General features: G+C 37.7%; 1 protein-coding gene across 1 annotated transcript in view; it reads left to right on the top strand.

The window, feature by feature from the left end:
- The first annotated feature begins 1,581 nt into the window (after positions 1 to 1,581).
- pds5b (PDS5 cohesin associated factor B) overlaps positions 1,582 to 15,216 on the top strand; it is a 159,428-nt gene continuing 145,793 nt past the window's right edge. The window contains exon 1 of the mRNA XM_039745755.1: positions 1,582 to 1,686. The gene's annotated coding sequence lies outside the window, so the exon portion shown is untranslated. The remainder of the gene's footprint in view (positions 1,687 to 15,216) is intronic.

The following is a 15,216-nucleotide window of genomic DNA, read 5'->3' on the forward strand; positions in this document are numbered from 1 at the left end:
CAGTTTGGTTTGGATCAGCAATTAAATATGACAACAAAAGGGATCAGTCTTCCTACCTTACAGGACCTGTACTATTCTAGAGTCATGAGAAAGGGCAGGAAAAATCATCACCATCCCCTCACATCAAGGCCAAGATCTCTTTAAATGTTTGATATCAGCAAGGTGTTATATGTTAAAATATGCCAGAACAAAAAGATGTAAGAATAGTTACTTTTCACAGGCTATCAAGCCCATAAATGTTTAATTTGGCTATTCCCTACCCAAAAATCTTGTGATTTTCTTACATGTAGCGAAAGCTTAACTCAGTATTTCTTACACTGCCTTGCACTATGTTGGCTTATGTTTGCACTACTTATTTTGTATTTTTCTCATGTATGTATTTACAGTATCTTTTGTCAATCAATCAATCAACATTTATTTATATAGCACATATTCATACAAAAAAATGTAGCTCAAAGTGCTTTACAAAATGAATAGAGAAATAGAAGACACAATAAAAGATAAACATAAGTCAACATTAATTAACATAGAATAAGAGTAAGGTCCGATGGCCAGGGTGGACAGAAAAAACAAAAAAAAAACTCCAAAGGCTGGAGAAAAAAATATATGTATATATGTATATATAAATAAATGTATCTTTGTCATGTAGCTAGATGCGGAGTGTCAAAAAAAGTCACACTTGAATTCCTTGTATACATGCACACTTGCCAATAAATGTCATTCTGATTCTGATGCCCAGCATCTGGATGATGTGATACAAGTAACTTTCATTGACATTTTCATGTTATTTACTATTGGTCCCCATTGTCATCTGTTGTATCAGAGATTTTGTTGTCTCCCTTCTCCATAAAAACATGAGGTTAACAAATTTTCTCTGTGATCATTACAAACAACACAGCATAAATAAGAGATAAAGAGGTGATTATGTTTGGGTGGAGTATTCCTTTCACTCGGTTCATTTAAAGTTTAGAAACCTTTAAGGTATTTTGGTCCATTTGTCCTTTTTTACCCATCTTCTTCCAGTTTTAACTTTGCTCATCTCCTTTTACAACAGCACTGCGTAACTTAACGTCAACTATAGCACCCGGTTCTATTCCTAATTATTTTTCATTTCAGTTTATTTTTGTACAGCACTCTTCAATGAGTGCGGGCGAAGGACCCTGTGACAAGTTAGGTAAAAATGCAAACGTAGCGTTTTCAAATTATTAATTGCAGAATTAGCACACACAGACACAGATTAACAGCCGCACTTTATCACTTCATTGTTTTCATTGCTGCTGTCGTTGTAAACATAAAACACACTGTGAAAACACAAGAAATGCAGTTTTAAAGGAAAGTTCTATTTAAAAATAACCTCCAAAGATGAAAAGATGCTCTTTCAAGTAGTCATTTTTGGCGTCCTTTCGCCTGGAAGACAATGCGTCCGCCTGCAGATGTCGCTTCTATACGGTAGTGACGTACGAGCCGGTAGGTTTCAGTATCATTGGCCGCCAGTACCTTTCAAAACCTGTAGGTGGCGCCGCGCCCCCGCCGTTAAGACTTTCGCGGTACGGATTGGTGCAACCAGTAACAAATTGGCGCCATTTTGAAGCTGGAGAGGGAGAGAGAGAAAGCGAGTGAGTGAGGGAGGAAGAGGCTAGCCACCTACCCAAGAGGAGACGATTGGCTGTTTATTCATCTGGATAGGTAGGATTAATTAAATCAAAGGGTTGCAAATGTCAGGGTATGACAGAAATTTGCGCTCAGACCCCTGCGTTCTGGACGGGTTAAGCCTAAGGGGGCTGTTTACCCCGAGATTGGACGTGCTGTACAGGAGCTGTACTCGGGCTGTTTGCTGCTACGGCTTCGGCTTCGGCTTCGGCGGAGCGCTCACAGTGAGCCGAGGAGCAGTGCAGTGTGGTTGGTTGCCTGACTGACTGACTGACTGGCGGACGGACGGACGGACTTCTTTTTGTTGTGTCTGTTCTCGTTGCATGGGCTGAATGACTTCGTGTGCCCCGCACACCTCGTTTCTCACACCGCCTGACAGAAATGCAATGTCTGGCATTTTGCTGGCTTGCCTGCTGAAATTTCTTTTTGTAGCGGCGCGTTTCCATGACATGCGAGTGGCCTTTACCAGCAAAAAAAAAAACACCGCCTGGCGCAACAATGTGTTCTGACAAGGATTGGCGCGCTTGCTACTCGGGGGTGTCTGGAAGGGCCATTTGCTGCTCGTTTATTTGTAAATCTTCTGCTGCCTTTGCGCCGATCGGAAATGCCCGATTGATTATGTGAGGAATTTTGTTGCGTGCCGATCAGTCCACTTGGGTTTTGGGAAGGCAATCATTGTCACTATAGAGGTTAATCTGGAGACCTGTCAAAATTGCGCCATTGCTCTGGGAAATGCTGCATTTAGGGCGCGAAGGTGGGGAGGGGGTCTTACAGCCAAAAAACAGAGCGCCCCCACAAAAACTGTATTCCTTTTTATCACGTGACTAAAAAATTTCATTTTTATGCCTGATCTGTAACGGGTTGACTTTAGTGCAGACCTCCTTTCGTTTGTTGTCCTGCCAAACGCACTTAGAGAAAAAAATTAAGTTGTAGTTCAAGGATTATGTTAATGTAAAATCTCTTGATTAGAACTGATTTTTTGTGTGGTTCCATTCATATTTATAATTAACGTGTAATGTGGATTTTTTTTTATACAGCATGCCAAAGCGGAATATATTCTGATTGCTATCTCCTTAGGTGTATTAATAACATTGACGTTGATGCCGTTTGGTAAAGCTTCGTTTTAATGTTCCAAAACGCAAACACAGAGAAGTTGATATTTGTGTTACATACATTTTTGATTTTGGTCATTTGAACGTTACTAGCTTTGTGTATTTTAAATTTAGTTTCTTTCCTTTCACTGGCTTTGTGGGTGTACATTTTTCAGCCTACTTTTAATTAATCCAGCCATTCCTTCCATTTTCAGACTCAGTCTAGGGCACACACACAGATTAGTCCAGTTTAGACTAGTCTTATTTTTGGATTGCCCAGCTGTCCTACTCATTTTATTTTTATTTTTTTAAGCCATCATATATGAAACTGGTTGTTAAATAATAATACTCAGTCCTGCCCAATACTGTTCAAATAAGCTGTATACTCCTATGACACTAAATTGGATTAAGTAGATTCTGAAAAGTGGGAATCGACGTGTTGCCTGGGAAAAAATTACCTTTCTTTATGGCCAGCTTTTGTGTCAATTCTGAGACGTGCACTTAAGTTTTGCATACATTTTTAAAGTGTGCAGGGACGTAACTGTGCTGGTGAAGTTTGTGTTGTATATTGAAATATCTGATTAAAACCCAGTTTGTTACATGTAGCATTAATCTGCTCATGAGTAAAGCATCTTGTTTAACAAAATAATGTTATTTTTAAACTCAAAGGTTGTAAAATATATGATAAAGAGTCATGGCATCAGTATTTTGTTATTAGCATTCCCTCTCTCGAAGGAAGTTTGTGTTCAGTTGTTTCTTAAATTTGTGTGAGAGTGGCTCAAGGGTGTGTGTTTCATTTAGTGTTCTGTGGTAGGCTGTGGCTGCAGATGTCCCCAGGTTAGTTTTTTCAATCATTCTATCAGTGTTCTATCTCTCTTATTGTTAAGTCTATATTACATTACACAACAACTAGATATGTTGCTGTTAGTCTTGGTTGCTTCAGTTGCTGATCTTGTTGCTGTATTAACTTAAAATGACTGAAATTTGTTGGGAATGACGCATTTAGGGACTGTGTGTTGATATTTTCAACACAGTCATGCTTGCCCCTTTTTGTGACCGCCAATCTTGTGCTCCTTGATGGGGTCACTGCTGTATGAAAGATTAACAAGTATGGCGATTTCTGTTGCAATCTCAGCTTTCTTTTTTTCCTCCATTCTGTTGTGGTACGTAAAACATGAGAGCTCAGACAGGCGAGCTTCTGTTCTGTTTATGAGGTCCAGAACATTGGTATTCCTTATTCCTCGTCTGGTTGTCCATTTTCATGCACACAATCCTGACCCTACAGCTAAACACAAAATAAATCCTTTTTTATTTTGTTGGACAAAGTTGTGGACTAGTTGGAGTGAGTTACCTGCCTCTGACATGCTATAGTTATGTAAATGAAGGCTACAACTGAAAATAGAAATGTTGTTTAATGCGACATGGTCTTTTGACTGCAGCACACTCTATACTAATTGTGGGTGGTGTGTGTGTGTGTGTGCGCGCAATTGTTTTTTACCCTTTCTTTTTTGTTTTTTGTTAAAGGCTCTGAGCTAGTTGTCTGAATTCAAAAGATCCACCCAGGTCTAAAGTTAGCCGAATAACATAAAGATGCACACCGATAACTAACAAAACATCTATAGTGTTTACATAGATCGTTTCATTGCAGTAATTAAAATTAGAGGCTTAAAAGAAATACCTTGTAAGTTTTTCCATAATTAAAAGGGGGCAGAACCTGTCTAATTTTATGGTTTGAAACATCAGTCTTTAAATCACATAATTGTTGCTCAGGCTCCATATATGACTCACAGTGTGACCCCAAGCATGTTGCTTAACCTGGTTGTGCTCCATTTGTAAAAAGTACTGTATACTGTAAATGTAAATAATTATTTTTTGTAAATAGTATTGCACAAAGACTTTACTAGATATAAAAATAAAGTAAATACAGACAATAGTGTTAATTGACCTGTTGCTCTTATTTGTATTATTTAAGGTAAATAGCAGATATCCGCATACTTCTACACATAGAAAGTAAGAAAGTTATTTTTTTTCACTATCTTTTTAATTTTTTCTCAGTACTGTTTTACACTCTGCAACATACATCCTTTAGTTTCTTTTATGGTTGTATGGTTTCTTACTACAGCGTGATGTTTGTGTTGCATTGAACAGAGTAATATGCTTAAAGAGCTTCTGATTTGTTTTGGTACTTGTGATCCCGTTTTGCACAAAATCTATATATATATATAATTCACTAAGGGCACGCAAGACAGTGAGCCACACCCGCCAAATCACAGAGCCCCGCCCGCCAACTCTAACTAAGGGCAAACAAGACAAAGCGCACATGCAAGACAGAGATCTACGCCCGCCCACCATCTCTAATCCTACTTCCGCGTCCACAGTCGCTCACGATCAAACAGCAATAATTAGCCAAAAAACAAAGATAACTGGCAGTAACAGTGCAAAATTCACAATTGGTATGCCAGTTTGAAAAGATAAGTTTTGAGGGTGGTTTTAAAATGTGTTATTGAATCGAGCTAATGTATATGAGAGAGAAGAGAATTCCTGAGCAAAGGAGCATTATGATAGACGCTCGAGCTCCCATAGCACAGAGTTTGATGTGTGGTACAGAAAGTACAGCTGCAGATGAGAATCCGAGTGAGCAAGAAGAGTGTCAGTCTGTAGGAGATCAGTGAAGTTGTGGAGAGCTTTAAATGTTAAGAGCGGTATTTAGTATTGTATTCTGTAGTTAACAGGGAGCCAGTGAAGTTGAGAGAGAATAGGTGTAGTATGTTCAGTGGATTTAGAACAGCAGGTTATTATCCTGGCAGCAGAATTTTGAAAAAATTGTAAGCGATGGGTACGTTTTTGTGGGATGACAGATAGAATACCATTACAGTAATCTATACGTGAGGTGACTCGGGCATTAACCAGTACTTTAGTACTGGGTTGAGTAAGAACAGGACAAAGTCTTGAAATGTTTCAGAGATGGAAGAAAGCAGTCCGAGAATGCTACTTATACGGGAGGAATTATTTAATAATAATAATAAATTATTATTTATTATTTAATAATTGCCATTATTAGTGTATAAATAGATATAAATAATTGCATGTAAACGATTTGCCAAACTCTGTTGTATGTAAACGTGTTTCCACGTCTGCCTGTATTAGTTTAAATGGTACTTTTACCACTCGCAATAGGGCGGACGCGCTGACTTATCGTGTCGACTGGGCAACACGATGAATGCGGCGTCTAACTATATATGTCTATATTTTCCGTAGCCTGCTACAGGAAGGTACTCTCTCAATCATTGGTTTTGGTTTCGCTCCTTGCTATTTTCGTTATACTGCGACAGTGGTTTCCTAAGCCTTTGTTATACTGAATTCCTTTCTCACCATTTTCCGTTCCTATATGGCGTATTTATTATATTAAACAAAATCAATATAAGCAACTAACACAGTTTTTTTCTTTAGTTCATCTTTTTATCTGTGCTTCGACTACAGTCCTATCCTCTTAGGCAGTGTATTGTAGTGTAGAGGTTGTGGGTTCAAATCCTCCCAACTCTGTGTGACCACAAGCAAGTCACTTCCCCTGCCTGTGCTCTAATTGGAAAAACCAAAAAAGAAATGTAACCAGTTGTATCTCAAATGTTGTAAGTCACCTTAGATAAAGGTATTAATCAAAAGTAATTTACATTATGGCCCTGGTTTCTGAAGTCAATTAATGTTAATCGTAGTCCTATAAGACAGCCATGGACTTATTGTCAATCAGTTTGTACAATGGTGTGCTCACTTTAATTTACAACAAAAGATATGATGTTAGATTTCAGGAGCTTTCCTCCTGTACATGAGCAATACAAATATCTGGGAACAATCATTGATAAGAAACTTAACTTTGGTCTTAACACAGCGATGATCTATTTAAAAAAAAAAAAAAAAGGTCAGGGACTGGGTCAGTCATAACTTTTCTTTCTTGACTGTTTTAAAGTGAACAAAACCATAATGACACTTTTTTTGTAAGTCGTTCATAGAATCCATTGTTACATTTGCTTTTATCTGTTGGCTTGGCAGCCTCATCAATGAGAATATACACTAAATCATCTGAACAACATTATAATACTTTACAGTAAAATTATTAGTTCCCAGCAGACCTTTCACTGGCATGTATTGCAGACAGGTTAGAAACAAAGCCAACTTAATTCTGTCAGACAGTAGCTATGCTCCTTGCTGTAAATTCCACCTGTTGCCATCAGTGCAGATTTAGGTTTGCAAAGGTAAAGAGCAACAGGTTTAAGAACTCTTTTATTACTAGAGCTGTGAGCATTTTAAATTCTGTTACTTGTAAGGATGATGCTAAATGTTAAATTATGCATTATTATTTTATGTATTGTTGAAAGTAATTATTCTTCTTTGTATTGATCTCAAGTGTATGTTTATGCAATAACATTGGTTGTCAAATGTTGAGTCTTTGTTTATCTGTAGGATCTCTGTAACAATTTCTTCTGTTTTTGCTGCAAACATATTTCCCTCTGGGATAACTAAGTCTACCTAATCTAGAAGATGTTAATGGGTGGACAAAGGCATATGGCTTATCCTGTTCAGCTATCACCATAAACTGTTCAGGACAGTGGCATTATTGGTTCAGTGGAAGTAAGGCTTTAGAACAGTGCTTGGTAATGAACATTTCAATGGAATACAGTGTAAAAGGCTTTATGGGGCATCCATATTTGGACAAAGTAAGCATTTTCCCGCTACTGTTTGTATGGTTTATTTTAATGTTATTATGAAGTAAATACTCCAAAGTAAACCTGTTGTTATTCAAGATTTAATTTTCATCAGTGTAAAGTAAAACTTCTGAATACATTTCAGTGCCTTCTCTGGAAAATGATGTGCTTCCATTGTGTACGTTTCTGGTTGAAGTGAATTGTGGTGGCATTATGGCTGTGCGGTATGGGGAGTTTGCTCTTTCTCTTTGTTTCTATGTCACCTCTCCACCCTCTGGAGTATTTCGGAGATCCTTCTATATCATAAAGATGTGTGTTTTCTGGAGAGATCTTAAAATGGCTGTGCACCGACGCTTCTCATCCAACCTGATGGAGCTTGAGAGGTGCTGCAAAGAGGAATGGGCAAAACTGGCCAAGGATAGATGTGCCAAGCTTGTGGCATCATATTCAAAAAGACGTGAGGCTGTAATTGCTGCTAAAGGTGCATCGACAAAGTATTGAGCAAAGGCTGTGAATACTTATGTACATGTGATTTCTCAGTTTTTTTTATTTTTATTTTTAATAAATTTGCAAAAACCTCAAGTAAACTTTTTTCACGTTGTCATTATGAGGTGTTGTGTGTAGAATTCTGAGGAAAAAAATGAATTTAATCCATTTGGAATAAGGCTGTAACATAACAAAATGTGGAAAAAGTGATGTGCTGTGAATACTTTCCGGATGCACTGTATGTTTAATATAACAGTGAACACGCAACGTATGGTGAAGCTATACAGAGAAATGAAGCAGCTAACCAAGATGAAACTATTATGAAAATAATGTGCCAATCAAATGAATATACTGCAAGCCTTTTTTATTCATCTTTTTTTGGGAGCACTGATTAGCAACATCGCACATACTTAATGCATAAGGTAGTTCTGCACAAAGTGTGGCAAATGTGTGATATAGTACCGACATTGTCAATATTTAAACACAGCCAGCATCAGTTTTAAGTAGGGAAAAAAGGTCAATGACAATGGCACATTATGGACACTCGCATGATCTTTGAGTGAATGCAGTATCTTCAAAGACACAGCAGATATGACAATGCATGATAATACAGGGAGATTCACTCAAAAGAGGCCCCGCATATTTTGTAATAACTCTCGCTAGGACGATGCAATCTAAACTAAACAATGTGCAATGTACTCCTCTGTATATGGAGCTTTGAACAAGCCAGGATGCCCCTGCGTTAAAGCGATGACTGTAGGCGCCGGACAACCATTGCAACATTTAACCTCCGTTTGCAAATTCTGGGTGCATATCGCCCGTACCCCTTCAATCAGTCACTTGACTTCTCATTGGGATAATGGTACAGTATTGAGCAGCGCATCTTCATGGTGCGAACTTATTGGTTCACCAATTCGTTTAGGAGATGTCAGAATCAACTGAATTATCATGAGTTAACAGAATGTTACTTCCAGCAAGATGGGCAACGTGTCACACATCGGCAAGGACTATGGCAGAAATTGAGTGCTCCTTCAGCCATAGGGTAATTTCAAAAGGGCTTTGGCTACTATGGTCGACGGATCTGACACCACCAGACTTCTTCTTTTGGGAGTATGCTCAAAGGAAAACTCTATCGGAACAGTCCTCACACTGTGGAAGATTTGAAGGAAAACGTCCAACATGAAATTGCTGATATTCCCCCCCAAGACGCCTTTGATATGTTCAGGAACATGTAGCACCGCGTCAATGTGTCTGGCAGAAAACGGAAACCACTTCCAGCATCGCATGTGATGCAATCGATTAAACATACATCAAGGTATCTAGCGTATTTTTTTGGTTCACATCGCTTCATTCTAACTGTAGTTACAAAAGAATATTCAGGACCTCTTTCAAGTGAATCTCCCTGTACAAGAATAAACAGTCGGTTTTCTTTGTGTATGCCTTTACCATGCAATCATGCATGTTATACAGTACGTGCACGTGTGTGTGTGTGTGTGTGTGTGTGTGTGTAATTCAGTATATGCTCCAGATCTTCAATATAGCTGTACTTAAATTTTTTTTTATCACCTAAAAGATGCCTCATTTACAGTCAAGTACCATGTTGTATTGGTACTTCCATTTTCACAAAGAAAGCCCACCATTTATTATCGCCTTTGTGTTCATTGTAGTCAGTGAAAACTTTGCAAGTGAACTTACATCCGCTCCTGTGCTCTTTGCTTGTGACTCGATTGTGCTGTCCACTATGTGTCACTTTGTGTGTTGTCTCCCATGTTAAGTTCAATCTGGCTGTGCACTTTGTATTCCACTGTGTTTGCAAAAATATTTTGATTCATTTTCAAGTGAAACATATAGTCATTTTTTAACCTTACTGAAGGAACTGGAGTGCTGACAGTTTTCAGATTTATTTTTTTATTCTTTCTTTCCTAGTGAGACAATGTAATTGGATGAAAGTGTGACCTTTTTTCTTCACTATTTTGTGGTTGTCTGCTAAAGACAGACAGCAACTCACATCTAGCAAATATTGCTCAGTAATGTCGTTACCTGCGAGCCATGAGAGAGCGAGAGAGACAGTGAAATCATATCAGGACAGTAGCGTTCAAAGGTGTTTAGCTGTGGTAATAGAGTGTCTATTTTTTTAATAAAAATATTATCTGAATAGAATTTCAGCGTTGCAAGAACATGGGTATTTGAAGTTGAGGAAGGACAAGTGTGAGATGTACACTGATTAAATAACTAAAGATGTAAAAATGCAATACCAATTGGCATCGGCTGTGGCACTTCTAGTGTTAAATTGTTATCTTTCTACTTCTTATGGTACCCATTCAAGGAGCTCATGGTGCACTGGGTCGTAATATTCTTATCCAGCATTGACTGCTTGAGATCAGTGATGTCACACTTGCATCACAAAGCATCATGGGGTGGGTGGGGTTGGAGGGGGGTGATTGAGAAAGCTGTTCGCAGAGCAAATTCTAAGGAAGAAATTTGGTGTACAAGGTCAATTCACTAAACACTTTGGCAAATTTTGTTGATCAGTTCTGTTCGTCATCTCTAATACTGTGTTGGTGTACAGCCTCACAGTTTACTGTAAATAAATTGCATCAAAAATGAGCTAAGCCCTGTAATTTTAAATGTTAATTTTTTTTTCATCTATTGAATTATTAAAACAGCCTTAGGAAATAGTATTCCATTTAGACCTTTCAATACAGTTAATGTAGAATTTCTAATGGTTTGTGATTATAATAATAAAGTGAAATACCATGAAAAATTCCTTAAACTGTGGAGAACATTTCCACAACAAAAAGCTAAAATGGAGTTGATTAAAGTTTTCATTTAATTTTCAGACTATAGTACAGTACATTGTAATTCTCAGAGGCTCATGGTCATTTTGCAATCATTTTTTTCCATCTACTGTTTTCAGCTCCAGCCAGCACTGGTCTAATACAGATTAGTAAGAGTTATGTATTTTAATATATTGATGCAAGTAAATTTGTCACTCTGCACATTTAACAATACTACTATTACTACTCCTACTACTTGTACTTACCATTTTTTAAAATGAATTTATTTATTTATTTAGCTGACGCCTTCATCCAAGGCAACATACAAAATTTAGCTAAATATTCTTTTTTTTTTTTCTCCAGTTAGAGGCAGGTGAAGTGATTTGATAATGGTCACATTGTGTCAGTTGTGGGATTTCAACCTACAACCTTGGGATCTGAAGTGTAATGCTTTAATCACTACAGTACACTGCCTGCCCTTTTATGTTCATCCGTGTGTAATAATTAGTATGGAATCTAATTATGTGTGTAGTGGATTTTTTAAATTCAGAATTGTGTGTGTGTGTGTCACAACCCTGTGATCGGTTCTGAATTTGTTTACAGTACTGTGCTCTACATTGTGGCCATCATTCTTAGTCCTTGAGAGCCAAAATGGATGTAGCTTTTCATTACATCCAATTTCATATTTAGCAGCCAGGTACTGCTGGTAAGGCAGCATACTTTTTTTGTGCTTAATGATAATTAAGACTCTTGTTAAGATTCAAAAGTCTTAATTGCTGCTTTAACTCTGAAACATCTGTGTTCACAGTTTTTAATTGCTTCTTGTTTTCTGAAGTAGCCAATAAACAATACTGTGTAAATGTTTAGTGATTTAATGGCTCAGTGTATAACATCGTCTATTTGATCCTATATTTCAGTAAAATATTTGGAATGAAATGGAGATAAAAGCAAAGAATGGATTTAGTTAATTTTTTTTTTTTAAATATTGAAACAACGTGCAGGCAGTGGGGCAGTGTGATATTGTATGTATATCTCTATAGTTGTTAATTTTTTTTTTTATTATAGTTGAAGTCACTTGTATTTATTACAGGTCCGTAATTATTTGAAACTCCTTATTCTCACACTTTATGATTTTATTTTCTTTTAATAAAATTCTTGGGTATGCATTTATTATATAACTTTCTTTTACCCTAAAAACAAAATTTGTGTTATGCCTCTGTTGCATTTTCTTTTTAAATTTCTGTAAGGTAGTCTATTTGTTCCATATAGGCAATGCATACATAAAATGTGTTGGCTGTTTGGATTTGCCAGATATTGCTTACTGGAAGCACTGGACATGTTGCTGAGTGTTACCAAACATATGACACAAAGATAAAGTATGAAATCTGCTTGAGGTTAAAAACCTTTCACTCTGCTTGCTATTCTGCAAAAGAATGTTAAAAAACAGCCATATATGTGTGTTACCAGAAACTTGCTTTGCTTAAATGGGTTTGTGGAAGCCAGAAGTGATCCTTTTCTGCAAATAGAGTATCCAGTACAGGTACAAAATAAGTAAATAAAAAAGCCAACAAAGTAGAAAAACTACAGTAATGATCTCAGTGGTTCAAAAAGTATAGATAAGGAAAATGCATCCAGCATCTATAAAAGAGCAGTATAACTGCATGCCTGTGCAGCTCTTATTTGATAATGCTTGCCAAAGGATCAGCAATTGTTATGTACCTGCAGGACATGGTTAGGCACTTACATCAGCCAGTGAGTTCAAAACTGCAGTGGTGACCTCACAATAGTACCTAAAAGACCGAGAGGGGGCAGAAAAATGGTCGGCAAAAGCATGCAAAAGAAATGCAAATTAATAAGCTATGTAACGTGACACGTACAGTATTGATAAAGCAGGTGGTTGTCCTTTTATACTTTCAAATTTGATTATGTTCATTTATTTGGCTCTTTGAAAGCATTTGTGTCTCATTCTAGGACATGCACAGTCAATGTCAACCAACACAAATAAAATAGAGTTGCACAGAAAAAAACAGAGTGTGGTTGCATGCATTGACATCATTTTGTCCACATGCATGAGTGTGGATCCACAAAAATGGAAAGTATGAATGACCCATCATGCTTGGCAGTTAAGGACAGAAGCTCATTTAGGTGTTGTTAAAGGTGTCTGCTCTGCTTCCAGATGTAACACCGTCTGAAGTGTAACATAAATAATTCACTTGTGACTATTTTTAAATTAACGTGTTAGATTAAGTCTGTTAAGGCATTGCCATGTAGCAAGGTATTTTCCCAAAGCAATTTTAAATTAATTGTATAATTGGTAGCAGTATTAGATTTAAGCAATTTAATATAGGCTAATCAATTGGGAAGCAGTTCCCTAAATGGTATTTTCTTCATTCCTTTTAAAGACTGAAAATGTCTGTTAATTGAAATATCAGCAAAAATTCATAATGCTTTATTATGTACTATTCAAAAAACAAAAAACTTTCAAACTTATTAAATAAAATGACAATAAATGAATGTTTCCATATTTATATTTGCAGTTTAAACTAAAGGGAGCCACAGGTATGTTCAGCATGTTGACAGTGTTCCTAAAACATCCCTCAGTTTTTGATTATGATGCAATTCCTCACCGAGATGGATAAGGCATAATGATGGTACAAGAGCCCACCAATAACTAATGATTTATCACTCGGCAGATGTTTACTGTTTTAGGGATTGCTAAGAGTCCTGCCTCCCTCACCCTTCAGTGATTATTCCTTTAGATGGCATGGCTGGAATGCATACTTAGGAAGTTGGAAGTTACAAGTAGCAGTGTTCAATGCTTAAAACAGCCAGCTACTAATCCGGCTGCTTCCCTATGACTGAGCTTATTGAGTGTGCTGCTAGTTAAATTCAACAACGTGTGCATGAAAGCACAAACCGATAGTACTGCATAGTACAGACTGTCACAATTTCTCTATCTGCCTTCTTGATGATGATGATAGCTGCTATGTATTTATCTTTTTCATGAAATTGACCAGAAACTTCCAAATTTTGATAATTTTATTCTGTTTTATAAATAAAGTAGCTAAAATAGATTGGCACCTGAGAGGAATATCCTGCATAGGTGGCCGAGAACTATCTGAGGAGGCAGAATACCAGCATAAGCCGGCTACAAAAAGCAGCCTCCCTGAGCAGTGACGGAGGGTGCAGACACAGCACTAGAGAGCCCTGCAATCATGTTTCATGGCTGGCTGTTAAAGCGCATTGGCTTCTTGCCTCTAACCCAGTACTGCTGTGACGATCGCTGGCTCCATGTGACCCAAAGCTGGGTACTTGTAAGTTTTGTTCAATACTTTTTGACTTGACGGATACACACTGCTCTCAACAGCTGCGTTGCAAAAATGACAGCAGACATGGAAACACCCCACTGCTACTTGTGCACACTGGGTGTTCCAAAGTGGTGAATTTTGAGGAAAGGCTGGTTATTTGGGTGTCAGAATGATGAATGAAGGGCTGAATATGATGGAGCAGATCATTAAAAAGCAAAATAGACATGCAAAAATATTTGAAGTGCTCTTTTTATCATGTAGGTCAAACACTCTTGAGAATATTATGCTTGCCTTTCCTTTACCACCTTTAGTTAATGGATCTGAGACTGACACTTCACCTTCTTTTTTTCCCCCCTCTTAAAGCCAGTAATTACAGGCACAACTCTTCTATCAGCAGTCGCACTTCCTCTGCTTTGACATTGTTAGTTATGTGAAATTCATCGAACACTGTCAGCTACTCAGTAGAAGAATATGAGGTGTGGCAGAAAAATAATGAGACTGGCAACACTGCAAGCGATCTGGCAACGCTGCGCTGTTGTCCTTGATGGAGCACGTGTATCAGTACCCTCCCATAGCTCAGTGCGAGTTTCAACTCCTTCCGTTAACTATGTTGATTTTTGTGACTGCTATTAGTGAAGTTGTGTTTTTGGTTGTGCGTCACGCAAAATGGAACGGGAATTTGGAGCAACGTTGTGCCATTAAATGGCAAGTGTGATGTTTGAAAAGTTAAAACAGGCCTATGAGGAACATTCTTTATCCCGAGCTCAAGTTTTTCGCTGGCACAAATCATTTTTGGAAGGCAGAAAACACATTGAAGATGAACACCGTTCAGGGAGGACTTCAACTTCGAAAACCAATGAAAACATCGAACGTGTGAACACTCTTGTGAGAGCAGACCGTCGTTTAACATTAAGAATGTTGAGTGAACAATTAAATTTGAACAGATTTACCATTCATCAAATTTTGACTGAACATTTGCACATGCGAAAGGTCTGTGCCAAAATGGTGCCGAAAAACTGCCCTCTCCATAACAGAATTTTTGACCTCAAAAGGCATTCCTGTGGTTCCCCAGCCCCTTATTCACCTGACCTCAGTCTGTGTGACTTTTTCCTTTTTCCTAAACTGAAAAATGTCCTCAAAGGACGTCATTTCGTGACTTTAGAAAACATCCAAAAGAGTGTAACGGACATGCTGAAGACCATAC

This window comes from Polypterus senegalus, chromosome 2 (genome assembly GCF_016835505.1).
Source record: "Polypterus senegalus isolate Bchr_013 chromosome 2, ASM1683550v1, whole genome shotgun sequence".
NCBI lineage: Eukaryota > Metazoa > Chordata > Cladistia > Polypteriformes > Polypteridae > Polypterus > Polypterus senegalus.